Genomic DNA, 18405 nt, shown 5'->3' on the forward strand with positions numbered 1-18405 from the left:
ACATTTTGCCTTCCTGATTCTAAAACCTGAAATAACCTAAATCCCGTAAAAAAAATTAGAGCGTAAGCGAGAAGTTTGAAGAAGACAAACCTGGTATGATGTCGAAGATGAAGAGTGAGAGAGGGAAAGCACTTGTCACAAGGAGAGTAAGAGGGTGAGAAGGGCTTGTGAGTGTGAGAGGGAATGGAGAATAAGGAGAAAGAAGATGAGGAGAGGGAGAGTGAAAGGGAAGAATGCGAGAGCAAGTGAGAGGGAATGTGATAGAATAGAGAATGAGAGGAATGTGAGAGAGCTTTTTTTGAAGATTGTTTTTTGTCAATTTGAAGAAGATAAAGTGGTGGGAAGTTAGAAGTGGAAAGGGGTTTTCTTGAAGTGGAAGGTATTATTGGGTTTTAGAAAATTAGGTGGTGGGAAATTGGAGGAGTGGCCCTTGTTGGAATGCTCATTGTTGTGCAGCTCTGCGAAGCTTTATCCATGATGCGAGATTCCATTTGCTTGGGCTAGCGCCCCACTTTGTAACTGGGCTTGTTTCCCTCTTTTGAATCCAAGTTCCAGTTTGTATATATGCTCCGATAAATAATTGACAAAAAAAATGCTCAGATAAATAATGCAAATTATGAGTCACATTTGTTCCGGTATGGAACCGCAGACTTAGGCTAACCAATATCGAGAGCAAGCGAGATTAAACAAAGTGAGTAAAATGCGTGAAAATGATAGGATCCTGCCGCTTGGGCGGTCCTTCTTTATTTATAGTTGGGTTTTGATCCGGCTGGATCATGGGTTACCCGGCCCATTTAATACATGATTCGGTCAGCCTAAGTAATATACATATTGATCAGCCCATACCAGACCACAAGCCCTCAAGACACTAAGGCTTAGTATAAGGCGAAAGTGTCTTTGATAAGCCCTCAGCAATTTACATCACATAAAATGTCAATAAAGGCGTGTAAATTCAAATATTTATAAATCTTAACTAACACATAATGAATATCATCTTTGCACGCTGAACCAACCTTGTCACATCCACTCAGCTGTCACTTCACATGCCCTTACCGTGGCAGATTTCGAAATCATTATTACTTTACATGCTTTAAGTTCATCAAGTAGATCTCCTGCATATTTTTGGGAACTTGATACTACAATACTATCACATATATTGAAATTCCACTAACACAATCATCAAAGCTGCAATAAATGTAATAAAGTGTTATAAATTTAAACGAAAAATTATACCTCCTCCTGAAACGCACCTAGTCTCGAAACGTCACGTCTTTAGACTATAATACCCCTCACCACTTCTCCCTTAACAAATCACATCCCTTCAAATTCAAAAAATTTCAAACCAACGTATCCCTTTGGTCCAAACGTCAGAACTTTTGCCTCGAACACAGCCCACACGCGAGGACACGCGTCCCTTTACTCACCATTCAATTCACCTTTTCATCTCCCCTCCCCCTTTCTATATAAGATCCGAAATTCTTACCCTTCTCTCACACTCTCATTTTCACTTTTCTTACCCTTATCATCCTCTCCGATCATCCACAACAGTAAGAATTTTTCTATTTTCTCCACCAAGTTTGCTTAACGTTCGACGACCCCACTGCATTCATCACCAAAATCCCAGAAATCGCTCAAACTTCTCTCCTTCACAGGTAAACCTCATCCTCTTCTTCTTTCTAATTTCTACATTTCTTTTTTGTTTTTAAAACTTTAGCCTCACATGAACAACTTACTCTACTAAACCCAGAAACTCAACACAATGTTCTACCTTTCTACCCAGAAAATCAAAGTTTGACATTTCCACCCAGAAATTCAAACTACTTTTTCTCTTCTTCTCACACTTTGAAACTCTTCCTTTCAGGAATCCTTTGAAAATGACTACCAAACGTACTCGTAAGGAAGCTTCTGCCTCCACCATTCCATCTCCTGCTGATTCTCTATGGGTTTCTAGTAAAATTAAAAAACAATTTTCAAAGATTTGCACCCCAAAAGCTGTCATCGACTTAGTCACTAAATATAATTTTAGGAAAGATGGCCTAGATGCCCACCTAGACATAATTCCATGCGCCCCTGATGAACCATGTTGTTTCGGGAAAACAGATGGTCAAGGGCGAAACTTTACCTACTTATTCGAAAGTCTGTTCTCCGATCTAAAGTATGATTTGCCATTCTCTGACTTTACTTGCTCGGTTCTAACCCTTTTGAACGTTGCCCCCACTCAACTCCATGGTAATGCCTGGGCCTACTTAAAAGCTTTTGAAGTCCTGTGTCAAACCTTACACATCATACCTACCAGCAACAAATTTTTTTACTTCTTTGAAAGATGCGGACGAAATGTGAAGGGCGAATATGTCTCACTCGCCACCGCTAGGGGTCTAGGATTGTTCACCCTGTATAAAAGCCATTACAAACACTTCAAAGGTAAATTTTTCAAACTTCGCGAATCTGATGCTTGCAAAGACATATTTTACTTTGCCGATGGAAGCCCAAAATTTCCTTTCTATTGGACGAACCAATACGAGAGCATCATCAAAATTCCCGATGATGCTCTTACCCCCGAGGAATTAGTAGACTGCAAATTTCTATCTGGCCTAGGCTTAAACCTTACAGATTTTATGGTTGCTCTCTCTAAAAATGCAGTTGAAAAATATGTTGGTAAGGCATTCTAACCTGTTTCGCCCCTTCCTTTAAATTACATAAGAAGACTTTACCAAGTTCTAACTCTTGCTCACTATTTTGCAGGATCAATGGCTCGCCTAACTGAATAAGACATCCTTCGATTTCGCCGCGAACAACAGGCTGCTCGCGAAAAAAGGAACCCCGCGAAGTCGGTGGACGAACATGCCACCAGCCACTCTGGTACTGAATCAGGCCGCCCCGCAAAAAAGAAAAAGAAGAATGAAGATCCTACCTCTATCAAAAGCAAAGCCTCGAACCAAACCTCACTGGAGAAGTTCATGGGCAAAGGCGAATCTGCGTTGGCGAACAAAGGCTGTTCATCAAGCACCCCACCCGTTTGTTGGAAAAACTTGCTGAAAGAGTTTGAGGAATTATCCTCGGATGATGTAACTTCAATTTGGGACTCCAAAATTGATTTCAACTCCCTGGTGGAAACAAATCTGGTGTTCGAGGCGGACCGTGATAAGATGAGGAAACTAGGTTTGAAGGAAGCTTGTCAAGCCATGATGACAAAGGGCTTGGAGATTGCTGCTATCTCCAAGATGATCGACCTTGAATCAGCCGGATTCGATGGTCTCGCTTCAGCCAAACTTGTTGAAGAGAAGGAAAAAGAAATTGGAAAAATGAAAGCTACACTCAAGTTGCTGGACAAGTCGAACAAGGCGAATGAAAAGAAAGCCGCGGATTTGGCTTTAGAGTTGGAAAAAATGAAGAAAACCTCTGATGAAAACAATGCTACCCTCCAAACCTTGAATGAGGAAAATGAAAAAATCAAGGCTGACTACGCTCAATTGACTACTGTGCATAATCAAATGCTTGAAGAAAATTCCCAGATGAAAACCGAAATCGCTGACTTGAAAATTTCCGTTCTGGATCAGTTTGAAGCTGGATTTTCTAAAGCACTTACTCAAGTCACTTTCCTTAATCCTGACCTGGCGATCAACTTGACGGGAACAGACCCTTACGCCCGCATTGTTAATGGCAAATTGATCGGCCCGGATAACGCGGATGAGGAAAGAGTTGATGAAGAAGAAGAAAAAGAGGAAGAAGAAAACCAAGAAGATGATGAAGGAAATGTCAACAACAAAGAAGGAGGTGGTGAAACTATCTGAATGATCTAGGCTCTGAGTTTGTTAGCCCCTTCTCTTTCAACCGACAATGTAAAAGGCTACAGGCCTCTTCTGCTTTAAATTACTCAACGTTCCTTACCTTATGTAACAATTTCCTTTATCATAATGAAATTTTCTTCAGTATTCACATGAGTGCCCTCTATCTAATTGTTTCGCCCAATCAACTGTAATAACTTCTGAAATTGTCATAACTTCTATAATAACACTATCCCTTACTCACCCAAACAACTATCACAATAACTAAGTCTATAACTAAGCATATCCTTACTTAGTCACCTGGATTATCATATGACTCAAAAAAAAAAAATATAAGCATAACCTTACCTAATTATTCAAGTTATCATATAACTTCAAAATATAACTTAACATAAATAACGTTTACTAACCTTTCACCCGAATCGGTCCGCCTTCGTCATTTAATTGAACTCGTTACTCTCACATTTTACTGTACATAGTAAAATACTCTGGAATAGATCTCTTTAAATGTTATAAAATTTAAACTTAATCAACTACTTTGGAATCATAAGGCCTTTGTGTATATAACTTAGTCAAATTTACATTTTTGACATAGTTATTATTCATGGAAATCAAAGTCAACATATTTGATTTCATTAGTATGCTCGCGTGGAGACTTGTGCTTAGTTTGGACAAGCTTAAATCCAATTTAAGACTGTGCTTATGAATTCGTGGCCGGATGCTCTTGTTTTAAGAGACTTACTTTTTTCTCAATTGTCTGACGTCGCCCAATTGATAGACCTTAGTTGATAAGTTTCCGCTATGGATAAAAGAAATAAGTAAAATGATAAGCCCTTGATCATTTTAAAAAGGTTATGCCTCGTTAAAAACTCTCCCGCCTGGGGTAGAGAAAAGAGTGCATCGAATTTAGTCTTACACAACAAACATAGTCTTAAACAATACAACCAACAAACGTAGACTTCAACACACACAAACTGAAACAACGAAACATAGTCTTGGACAAACATACACTGAAACAAACTGTACAAAATCAAACAAACCGAACGAACCACCCTGCACTTCAACTGTAATAATAACGGAGATGCTGTGCATTCCAAGCCCTTGGGACCCTTCACCCCGATAACTCTTCCAAATGATACGCCCCTTGACCAAGCTCACGCAGAATCCTGTAAGGTCCTTCCCAATTAGGTGATAACTTCGAATCATCAGGCCCCTTTGCCTTCCTACGCAGAACCAAATCACCAACTCTCATTTGCCTCGGAACCACTCTAGAATTGTATCGCCTTTTCGACCTCTGTTTTACCATTGCCTGCCTCAAACGAACCTCTGCTTGCGTTTCCTCTGCTAAATTGAGATCAACCACTCTATTCATGTCGTTCTGCTCTTCATTATAAGTTGCCACCCTGAAAGTTACATCTTGTAATTCTGCTGGTATCATCGCATCTACCCCGTAAGTCAACTTAAAAGGTGATTCGCCAGTAGTTGATTGAGGAGTAGTATTGTACGCCCAAATGACCGTGATTAACTCTTCGGCCCATAATCCCTTAGCTTCGCCTAGACGCTTTCTAATTCCATTGAGAATGACTTTATTCGCTGACTCCACTTGTCCATTTGTCTGAGGGTGCTCAACTGAGGCGAAACGCATCTCAATTCCCATTCCTGCACAAAAATCCTTCACACTCCTGCTTGTAAACTGTGTTCCATTGTCTGAGACGATAGTTGCTGGAATGCCAAATCTGCAAACCAATTTTCTCCAATAAAACTTTTTGACTTTTTCTGCTGTTATTTTCGCCATTGATTCCGCCTCAATCCACTTAGTAAAATAGTCCACCGCCACCAAAATAAATCTGATTTGAGAACCTGCTGGAGTGAACGGTCCCAGAATATCTACTCCCCACATTGCAAATGGCCACGATGAACTCATTGAGCTAAGAGTCTCAGGCGGCGCCTTATGTAAATCTGCATAAATTTGACATTTACCCCACTTCTTCACATATTCCATACAATCCCCTCGTAAAGTTGGCCAATAGAACCCCGCCCTGAGCACTTTCGCCGCCAAAGATCTTCCCCCTACATGACTTGCACACACACCTTCGTGAACTTCAAACATGATTCTTTCCGCCTCATCCTTAGAGACACATCTCAATAAAGGAACTCCAATCCCTCTTCTGTACAATTGATCGCCCAACAATGTGTAACGACTCGCCTCGCGAATTTGATCCTTAGAGAATGTCAACACATTAGAGCCTTCTGCCTCCAAACACTGTTTGATACGCCCCATCCAATCTGAATTCGCTAAATTTAACACCATCATTGTCTCATCTTCTTCGATACTTGGGCTACTTAAGACTTCCTGGATAACTGACTTATTGTTTCCCGGCTTCTTGGTGCTTGCTAACTTTGATAGAATATCCGCCCTTGTATTCTCCTCCCGCGGAACATAATTGACCTGCACTGTGCCTATCTGCTTTATCAATCCCTGAGCTTTCAATAAATACTTAGCCAGCTGTGCGTCCCTCGCCTGATATTCACCCTGAATTTGCCTGGAAACTATCTGAGAATCTGTTTTAATCATTATGCTCTTGACCCCCATCTCGATCGCCAACTTCAAACCTGCAATTATAGCTTCATACTTTGCCTGATTATTGCTTGCTTTAAAGTCAAACTTGAGTGACTGCTCAACTGTCACGCCACCTGGCCCTTCTAAGATTATGTCAGCTCCACTTCCCTTGACATTAGACGAACCATCTACAGACAAACTCCATTCGCCAACTTCCATATTTTTCTCACTGGAAGACATTTCATTAACAAAATCCACCAATACCTGTGCTTTAACTAGACCTTTCCTGTCAAAAGTGATTTCAAATTCTGACAATTCAACAGCCCAGGAAACCATTCGTCCAGCCAGATCAGGCTTTTGCAAAACTTGGCGAAGTGGCAAATCTGTTTTTACCATAATTGGAAAGCCTTGGAAATAAGGTCTTAATTTCCTGGCGGATATGATTAGAGCTAATGCAGCTTTTTCAATTTTTTGGTATCTAATTTCAGCTCCTTGAAGAGCATGACTCACAAAATATATGATCCTCATATCATCCTTATTTTCTTGCAACAAAACTGAACTAACTGCATTATCAGAGATGGAAATAAACAGTGATAATGAAATACCTGGAACTGGTTTGGCTAAAATTGGTGGCTTGGACAAATGATCCTTCAAACTTTGGAACGCCCTCTCACATTCTTCAGTCCACTGAAAAGTTTTGTTCTTCCTTAAGCATTGAAAAAATGGTGCTGATTTTTCCCCAGAACACGGAAGAAACCTGGATAAAGCTGCTATTCTTCCTGTTAACTTCTGCACATCTTTAACTGAGGTTGGACTCTGCATATCGAGTATCGCCTTACACTTATCAGGGTTCGCCTCAATTCCTCTCCTCGTGATCATGAAACCCAAAAACTTTCCGCTTTGAATTCCAAACGAACATTTTTCCGGATTAAGTCTCATGTTATGCTTTCTTAGTTCGCCAAAAGCTTCTTCGAGATCAGAACAATGCGCCATCATTTCCTCTGACTTGACCACCATGTCGTCTACATAAATCTCCATGTTCCGCCCCACCTGCTTGTCAAACACCTTATCCATCAACCTTTGGTATGTTGCTCCCGCATTCTTCAGCCCAAACGGCATAGTCTGATAGCAATAGTTCGCCTGATTTGTCATGAAAGCTGTTTTCTCCTCGTCAGGCTGATACATTCTTATTTGATGATATCCTGAGTATGCATCCATGAGGCTAAGCATTCCGAATCCAGATGCCCTATCCACAAGCTTATCAATATTCGGTAAAGGATAAGAATCCTTAGGACAGTGCTTGTTCAAATCTGTATAATCTGTGCACATTCGCCACTTGCCATTAGCCTTCTTCACCATAACAACATTCGCCAACCAAGTTGGATACTTTACTTCCCTAATGAATCCAGCCTCCAGTAACTTATTCGTTTCCACCTTTACAGCCTCTGCCTTTTCTTCGCCCATCTTTCTTTTAAACTGAACAATAGGTTTCACCCCGGGATTTAAAGCCAATTTGTGACATATAAATTCCGGATCGATTCCTGGTAAATCTCTTGCACTCCATGCAAACAAATCCATATTCTCAGATAATAATTTTACCAACCTGTTTTCCTGACTTGTAGTTAAATTGACACCAACTTTCAAGTTTCGCTCACCAATTTGGATCGCCTTAGTTTCCTCTTCTGATTTCATCTTGTACTCACTGAATCCTTCTCGAGGATCCAAAATAATTTCTGACTGTTCTAAATCCACCTCATAGACTCGATGCCCCTCTTTCACTGCTTTCTTACCCATGTGCCCATACTGCTTAAAACTTTCTGAATAACACTTTCGAGCAACCATTTGATCAGCCTTTAAAATTCCAACTCCTCCTTTGCTCAATGGATACTTCGCCGTTAAATGTCTTGTAGAAATGATCGCCCCCAATCTGTTTAGTGATGGCCTCCCAATAAGTACATTGTACGGTGAAGTACATTTTACTACCAAAAACTTAATAGCAAATGCCTCCGCATTCTTCCCTTCTCCAAAGACAGTTTTCAATTCCACATATCCTCGAACAAATACTTTTTCTCCAGAAAAACCCACTAAAGAACCATCATAAGGCAACAAATCAGATTCATTTAGCCCCAACTTTTCAAAAGCGTCACCATAAATCAAATCCGCCGAGCTTCCTTGATCCAGAAGTACCCTCTCAATTTCATAATCAGCAATCCTCAGCATTACAACAATTGGATCGTCTTCGTGAGGCTGTATTCCCTCAAAATCTCGCACAGTAAACGTTATATCGGGTTGATTGGTTGCCCAACTTCCCCAATCGTTAGAGTAAACAGCATTAATGGAGTGAACGTACCTCTTACGAGCTGAATTAGTTATTCCTCCGCCACGAAATCCACCAAAAATAGAATGAATTCGCCCCTTTGCTTTTCCATCTGACTGTCTATCTTGACCATCGCCCTCAATCTCTTTTCCATCTTCGGTTCGTCTTGTTGAAGTTCCTGCTTCATCTGAATTGCTTCGCCCCTCAAGCTGCTTCATATATCCAGCCTTTATCAATTTATCAATCTCTTTCTTCAAAGTAAAACAGTCATCAGTATTATGCCCTGAAATCCTATGATACTCGCACCACTTCTTCTTGTCCACGTAACCCGTTGACGGCTTTGGCTGCCGTGGAAAACGAATAACATTCGCCTCCAAACACGTGTGCAAAGCTTCAGTCAAATTAATCGCCAAAGGTACTGCACGGTCATTTTGGTTCCGAGTCCACGTCATCGAATGTCCTGGCCCACGCACTCCATACGGTTGAGCACGATTTTTGAAATTAGAACGGTTATCAAATCGGTCGTCATAACGGTTACGATTATTATACCCTGCGTTGCTACGTTCGGTCCATCCCTTCGAATATTGATCTGCAACCGCTCCCTTCTTCGTCTCAAACTGCTGTTTCTGCCCTGGAACCGCTGCATTCGGGCGGTTGTTCTTGATCCGATCACTCTGCTCCTCCCTGATGTACCCTTGTACCCTTTCGCGCAAATGCACCATTGTCTCCACAGGTTTTCTACTCAAATTACTGTTCAAACCACCCGGCTTCAAGCCCAATTCAAAAGCTGCAATGCAAATTTCTGGCATTTTATCCTCCAAATGAATAGATAATTGATTGAAACGCCCCATGTAAGACTGCAAAGTCTCATTTGGTCCTTGACGAACATTAAATAATGTCGCCGGAGTTACTTTTTGTGCACGACTGGTAGAAAACTGAGACAAGAACTTTGTAGATAATTCAGTGAAATTGACAATTGACCTTGACGGTAGAGTTGTAAACCAAATCATCGCCGATTTCTTAAAAGTTGATGGCAACATTTTGCACTTCAACGCGTCTGATGCGCCTACAATGACCATTTTCGTGTTGAAATACACTAAATGGTCCTTTGGATCTGAATCGCCATAGTAAGAGTCGAGTTTCAATGTCTTTAAATTGTCTGGGACGGCAGTGTTCGCTATTTCCTCTGTAAAAGGTTGAAAGTCCACCACCGTCTCAGCCATTCTTCGATCGCCCTCTCATAAACCCTGAGTCTGATTGATATCAGTAAGTTGATTCTGTAACTGTTGATTATGTTGACGAAGTTCATTGAGATCGTCCATGATCCGCTGAAGAGCATCGGGAGGAACATCATTTTGTTGAACATGATTCCTCTCTCCGTTCGCCCCGGATCGAGTCACCATTGCGGTGAAAATTGAAGCCTAGGAAAGTATCCAGGGCCCCACGGTGGGCGCCAATGTTCCGGTATGGAACCGCAGACTTAGGCTAACCAATATCGAGAGCAAGCGAGATTAAACAAAGTGAGTAAAATGCGTGAAAATGATAGGATCCTGCCGCTTGGGCGGTCCTTCTTTATTTATAGTTGGGTTTTGATCCGGCTGGATCATGGGTTACCCGGCCCATTTAATACATGATTCGGTCAGCCTAAGTAATATACATATTGATCAGCCCATACCAGACCAACATTGTATATGGTTCTTGAGTCAGTACTATTTTTCTCATTCATCTTACTACATTTTTTTATAGTCAAATGTTAGTTGTTAGTAAATTAGTATAAATTATCCATCTTCAGAGTTCGAACCCCGACTATTCACCTGCAATTACCCTTAGTTCAACTGGCTGTGTGAATTTTGAAAAAGTTGTCAAAGATAAGCGAAATAATTTTTTGTCTAGTCCAAAAGAATGTTTGTTTAAATCAAGAATTTTATTAATCGGCTAAAGATACAAAGGGCCCGTTTGGTGACCAGGACAGGATAGGATAGGAAAGGATAATAATCATATCCTATTGTTATCTGTTGTTTGTTGCGCCAGCAGGATAAGATAACACTATCATGTCAATCACGTGTAAAAGTTATCCTGAGGGGGGAGCTAGGATAGAACAAGATAGGATATCATTTATATATTTTCTTTCGGTATCCTAACTTTAAATTAATTTATTTTAATATTATATAATTTATAATTTATAATAATATTAATTAATAAATATAAATATATAAATATAACTAAAATAAAAAATAAATAAAATTATTATTCATAAATAGTAAAATAGACCACTCACTTACAAATATTGATTTATTAATAATAATAGACTAATTTAAAATTTTCATCTCCTATTATTTAAAAATTATTTATGTACTTATATAATAATTTAAATATAAATTATTTTTGAAATAATAATATTTTTAATTTGGTTAATTTTTATTGTTTATCACGTGCCACAACTAAGTGAAAACCATCGATTACAAATATTGATTTTTAATAGTAATAGATTAATTTTCTATTTTCATCTCCTATTATTTAAAACTACTTATAAATTATTCTTAATTTCAAAAGTACTTTATATTTAAAATTTTGAAATAATAATATTCTTAATTTAGTTAACTTTTATTGTTAATTATCACGTGTCACGACTAAATGAAAACCAATTGGTTAACTGCATAATTTTATTTAAAATATATGCTATGTTCAAAACAATAAAATAGGCTAATTAATAAAATTTAAATTAATTATATTTATTTTAAAATATAGACTATTCATGAAAATGTAAAGAAATTAAATTTAATAGAATGATCAATTTTTAAATGTATTTTATTATTCAAATATAAATATGATACTTTTTTCCTTATCATATCTTGTCCTTATCATGTGCACATCAAACACAGGATATGATAAGAGTCTATCCTGCTCTTATCATATTCTGTTTTTATCTTGTTCACATATCATATCTTATCATATCCTATCCTGACCACCAAACGGGCCCATGTGGTGGAAGTAGCCGATGGAAGAACCGTTGATAATGCAATTTTCTTGTGACAGCTTGGATCTATATTTTCGATAAAAATTTAAGTTTTTGAAGATGAAGAACAAATGGATATTTCAATGAAAGTTGAGGATTTAGTGAGGGTGATTCTAGAATGAGGCAAATTTGTGTTTAATTAATTGACTAATTTTTGTTTCAGAAGGTTTCGTTAAAAAGCAAGAATACTACCGAATATATCTCAGCGAATGTGTTGGTTAAGAATAATTGTTTGCTCACATTCATCTCTTCCTCCACCTTATAGATTAAGGAGAAATGAAAGAAAAATAAGAGATATTATATAGATAATATAATAGAGAAAGAAGAGAGAGATAAGAAGAAGAAAAGAGTGAAAATGAAATAAGAAAAAAAAAGAGGTATGAATAAATTATAACTCGCTAGTTAACTTATAGGGTTGAATCCAAAATGGTAGTCATGTAAAATATTTTTATAACTTTTAGTAACAATTTTTTTTACTTAAATAAGGACATATGACGTCTTAATACATATGAGATATACTATTTTTTTACTTACTCACCAGCATACGTGGCAGTTCTAGTTAGATGTAGGTTGTCAACGTGGATTTTTCACATTATTTAGAACCTTCGCTCCAAGCTGCGACTACCAATCACCTACCACTAGTGTGTCATCTTTGTTGTCCACTCACCTGCAACATTTGTCACCAGCCACCCACCTACACCCACTAACTGCAGATCCTTCGGTGGTTATCACCACCCTTTGTCTTTGCCCGAAGTTCCATGAGGTTTAATCCGCTTCAATTGGATTTGAGCTTACTAGTTTATTTTGTGATGCATATGTGTGATGCTAGTTTCTTTTTCTCTCTTCTTCATGTTGTATTAAGGGGTTGAGCATCGTAGTGATCCCTTTTAATACATTTTATTGGCATATTAAAAAAAAATGTGTGATACTATGTTTAGAGTTGGGTAAGCGGGTCGAAATCCGAGGGTCGTACCGAGAGACCGCAGACTAGTGCGGGCTATAACCCGGAAAATAGAGAACCGCTAAAATGCGGGCCAATGCGGGGCGGGCGGGCCACCGCGTACCGAACTCTAACTATGTTGTAAAGCTTTTTCTAGGGTTTAACCTCCTTAGTTTTCAGTGTCATAAAAATGAACGTTTGAAGGTAGATATCAAACCAAGAAATTACCACTACAAAAGTTCATACTCCCTCGGTTCCTAAATAACTGGTACTAATTTTGGCTTAATTTGTTCCTAATTAACTGACACTTTACAAAATTTAAGAGTGTATTATTTATTTTTACCAATTTTACCCGTTAATAAAACTCTTCTTAATTACTCACACAATTATCCAAGAGTGCATTGTTGAAGGTTCCCATAACAGTGGGGTAATTTATTAAACCAATTCCAATGCCAACTATTAATTCCAGACGACAAACCAAAAGGCAATATGATATGTAGCCATTGTTAGAGTATATGATCTTTTTTATGTTCAGATTTCTTATATAAATAGAGCCACAAATTAAAATTATGGTGGGAAACAATTGAAAATTATGGAGGTAAACACATTTTAATTAAACTACTCCTAGAGCCAGAATTTTTTTAACATCCAAATGTATGGAGGCAAAGAGTTCAACGTTTTTTTTATTGAAAACATGAAGTATGGAGCAACCAAAAGACATGAGCAAATGGGGTTAGTTTTTCTCTAAGGAAAATGCTGTGGGGCACGAGGTGGGGTCTCGTGCACCACGCACGAGGCAGTTTCTGGCGGTTTGAAACCGCCAGAAATGTGTAACGCATGCGGTTATTAAAGCACCGCCTTTTAGTAGAGGTTTTAAACCGCCAGAAATGAATTAAATTTGAATTTTTTCCTGGCACCGCAAGTTAGTGGCGGTGTGAAACCGCCACTAATTGCTCCTCGTGCACTCTCGTGCCTTAGACCTTCGTACCAAATAGCATTGCTCTTTCTCTAATGAACACCAATGTGAAAATCATTTGATAAATGCTGATTTTTTTTTTATAATTGTCTTTTAGTAGATGAATAGTAAATGAGCGGAGTAACCACGTAAGTCTCATTTAATGGTGTAAAATGATGGGAGAATTTATGAGCAGGTGAGATAAAGGGTAATATTGGAACACAGTGAGTAATTTTAATAGAGTAATTGCATCTATATATTTTATAAAAGAACAACGTTATCCAAAAGAATTAGACACGTGTCATTCTAAAATGCACTCTCATCCCACCCCCCTCACTGGCTGACAAGTGTCACAGCCACAGGAATTCTCACAAATTTATTAATTGCATTGATTTCCCTATAATTTAGTTTAGTTGTCCCCCATTAAATGTGATTTTCAAAATCATTTCCTATAAATCAACCTCCTTATTGCTGATTTCATATCAAAAGGTATGTTTTCACACTTTCTATTCAATTGACTTGTTACATCTGATTTGGTTTCGTTAACTAATACTGAGTTGTTGTCTTTTTCAATTGTACTTGATGATTGCCAACAAAATGTTTGAAAGTTGTTAAGGAGGAGAAATAAGCTTTTGAAAGTTGTCAAGAAGGAGAAGATATGATGAATAGAAAGTGATGATAAATTTGTTATCTAAGTAGAACAAGAATAAAGATTTGTTAAGGAGGAGAAATAAGCTTTCCGTTCATGGTTCTCATATTTGTTATCCAAGTAGAACAAGAATAAAGATTGATGATACCGGGAAACGGAAAATGTTTGAATTTATGTGTTGCATATTAGTTTTCGAGGTTTATTAATAAATTACGGTTTATATTTACAATTGCTTCTTTTATGATTATATGTTATTATTTTAGATGAATTCAAATCTTTCATTCTACTTGTGTTTACAATTCTTCCCTATAATGAACGAGTCTTTGTTTTGAAAAGCAAGATATATCTTGAGGTTGTGTAATTTTATATACTTACAAACATTTTATATTAAGTTCCATCATTTCAGAGCATCAGCGACATATATTCTTAAAATACATAATTTGCGTGTGTGGAAAATCAATGAATAATGATGATGATTTTTCATCATTTCTTTAATTTAAAATAATGTCCATTTTTAGAATGGAAAAAATATTTCAAAAAATTAATTACTTATTAAATTCAAAAGTTATCTATTTAAGGAAATTACAATTTGAAATTAACTTTTAATTTTCTTCAATTTCCTTACATAAACAACTTAACTATAATAATTTGTAGTCAACTCATAAAAGATCTAATAAATGCTATATGGAATAAAAGCTGTATTCGTAATTACATTTTAATGCAGTAATTATTTTATTTTTCCAGTCAATTATTGCTATAATCGTTTTTTTAAACCCCATGTAAAATAATTAATTAAATTTTAATTCATTGATTATTTATTTTAGAAAATTAATATTTGAAATTAATTCATTAATTTCTTCAATTTCCTTAAATAAATTAATTAATTACGTGAATCCAGTGCAAATATGTTTTGAAATAATTTCATTTTTTAAAATGAAAAAAAAATGTTTTAAATATTTAATTACTTATTAAATTCATTAGCTATCTATTTAAGGAAATTACCATTCAAAATTAATTATTTATTTCCTTCAAATTCCTTATATAAACCACTTAATTATATTAATTTGTATTTGCACTCATAAAAGACATTAAATGCTATATTCGTGTTTTTATAAAACCTCATTTGAAATAATTTATTACATTTTAATGCATTGACAAGTTGGTTAAGGAAATTATTATTCGAAATTCATTGATTAATTCTTTCAAATTCCTTATGTAAATAAATTAATGACATGAATCGCGTTTTCTTTGATTTAAAATAATTTCCATTTTTAGAATGGAAAAAACATTTTAAGAAAATTACTATTCGAAATAATTTTTAGTTTCCTTCAATTTCCTTACATAAACAACTTAACCATAATAATTTATAGTCAACTCATAAAAGATCTAATAAATGTATATGGAATAAAAGCTGTAATCGTTTTCTTTTTAAAAACCTCATTTAAAACAATTAATTCCATTTTAATGTAGTAATTATTTCATTTTTCCAGTAAATTATTGCTATAATTGTTTTTTTTAAACCTCATGTAAAATAATTAATTAAATTTTAATTCATTGACTATTTATTTTAGGAAATTATACTCGAAATTAATTCATTAATTCATTCAATTTCCTTATGTAAATTAATTAATGACGTGAATTAATGCAAATATGTTTTCAAATAATTTCCTTTTTTAAAATGAAAAAATATTTTAAATAATTAATTACTTATTAAAGTCATTAGCTATCTATTTAAGGAAATTACTATTCGAAATTAATTTTTAATTTCATTCAATTTCCTTACAAAAACAACTTAATTATAGGCATTTGTAGTCAACTCTTAAAAGATCTAATGAATGCTATATGAAATAAAAGTGAAATTTGTTTTCTTTTTAAAACCCTCATTTAAAACAATTAATTACATTTTAATGTAGGAATTGTTTCGTTTTTTCAAGTCAAATATTTAGCAACATTTTAGGCGAGTTTTTTCAAAATTATTTGAACTTGGAAACAATCAAACATTAAATATGACAAATCATATATCTATAGATAACTTTTAGCCAAATGAAACATCAAATATGACATATCATTCCATCCATTTTTCAGCACTTGATATCTTTGAAATTAACCTTTGTTCTGATGGCTGCCAGATCGCCAAAATTGATGCCTCAAAAGAGAACTGGACTATTGTTGCAAAAGTCAATCGTTTATGTTTAAGTCCGAGCTTATATGATTCGAAGCTCCCTTTTTCTATGGGCATGGTTCTTATGGAAGACAAGGTATAACATTTTTTTAATTTCTCACACTGTTTTAATATCATTTTTTATGGTTGGTAAATCTCTTATCTTTTTTACTTTTAAATTTCAAGGTTGTAAGATTCATGCTTCAGTTAGGAAGACTCTGATTTATCGATTTTAGTCTTTGCTAAGTAAAGGATGTGTATATTAGATTTCATTCTTTGGTGTTGGTGAAAGTGGTCGTGATTTTTGTCCAACCTCGCATCCATTCAATATCAACTTTGATATTCACACTTCTGTACGATTGGTTCCTAACAAGGCTATCAACTTAACCTCATACTCTTTCGTTCCACTTTGTGACATAATGTATAAAGACATTGATACGTCATTCCTTATAGGTATAAACCCTTCTGTAGCCTTTTGATTTTTTGAACAATAGTTCTTAATTTTTTCCTTATTTTTTCCTTACATTTTTATTTGTCTTTGACCAGATGTAATTAGAATTCTCACTGGAGCAAGTGGAGAACAAGAGTTTGAGAAAGATGGTACAAAGATGGGTAAACTCAATATTTTTTGCTTATTCAAAGAACAATATTTGTCGTGCAACGCACGAGGTAAAAACGCTAATTTCTTAATAAGTGTGTAAAAATTTTAAAGTGTTAGTTTTTAGGGACGAATGGAGTATATACTATCATGAAATTAACATTGAAGAAGAATCTATCTAGCTACAACAAAATTGACCGGTAAATCCAAAATCAATCCTCGCCATAGTTTTACAGTTGTCGGGAACAAGCCTGTTGTAATTTATGCACTTTTCCCTATTACTTTAGCGAGATTCATTATATGATTTGTTTATTGTCTCTGCATGATGAGGCAATCTCAGCCTATATCAAGTTAATGGAGCCCCACATTATAAGGCTGTTTTTGTTTATGGTTGTCATCATCTTTTTTGTGTTCCTTTTTTATCATACTGGCTTTATGACTCAAAAAGAAGGGGTGAAATTCTTTGTTGAAGCTTTTTATTCATCTAGCATGTAATAATTCTGTCTTTTTAAATGGCTTGGACTTGAACACATTACACATTTACACAGACTAATTTAGTGGTCCTATATCTCAAACTTTACAAGCACTGACATTTAATCTTTTCCGCGGTTCCAAACATTTTCTTATAGAAGATGAAACATACTGGTAACAAAGCACATATGAAAGCGAAATAACATGAGCAAAAGGGATGAATGAGGCCAACCCTCTTGCGAAACCAATTGTTTGTGCCTTTCAGCCTTTTGAAATTTATCACCAAGTTTCTCATATTTTCATGTGTTAAAACATAGAAGTTCCACCTGGTGAGCTGAAAATCAGAACAATAGTTTATAAGATGTTTCGCAAAAGTCTCATAGAACGGAAGTCTCAATTATCGAATCCTGAGAAAGCAACAAAAGCGTAAGCGTTAATGTTTGGAAATCTGTAAAGTTTGAGCAATCAAAAGTTGGGTGTTTGTGTGAGGCAATAGTGAAAGCAAAGAGAAAGAGAATAAAAAAGGTAATAAGATGATATATTAAGAAGTCTTATGACTATGAGTGCAGTTAACCCCGCTACCCTAGTTCCAATTCATTTGTTAAATCCTAATGGTTGCTAGTACTACCTCTTATGGCATTAATTCACCGTTAAGTTATTGTTATTTTTTCTATCCAATTGCACTAACTTACAAGCAGGAAGTTGTAAGATGATCAATGGTGGAGAAAATATGAGATGGGATGGGATGGGGTTGTAGTCATGGTGGGAGGAGGCATGGTCTCTGGTGTGGGCGGCGACTAGGGTTTGAAGAGAAAGTGGGATGGGAAGAAGAGAAAAAAAGAGAGGGAATTAGATTTCCCACCCCAGCCTTTAGAATTGTCATCCCAGCCTTTTTAAAAAAATGCCGGGACTACCCTCTGGGACTTAAACCTCCACCCCAGTCCAGTTGTTGA

This window comes from Lotus japonicus, chromosome 1, assembly GCF_012489685.1.
Source record: "Lotus japonicus ecotype B-129 chromosome 1, LjGifu_v1.2".
NCBI classification, from domain to species: Eukaryota; Viridiplantae; Streptophyta; class Magnoliopsida; order Fabales; family Fabaceae; genus Lotus; species Lotus japonicus.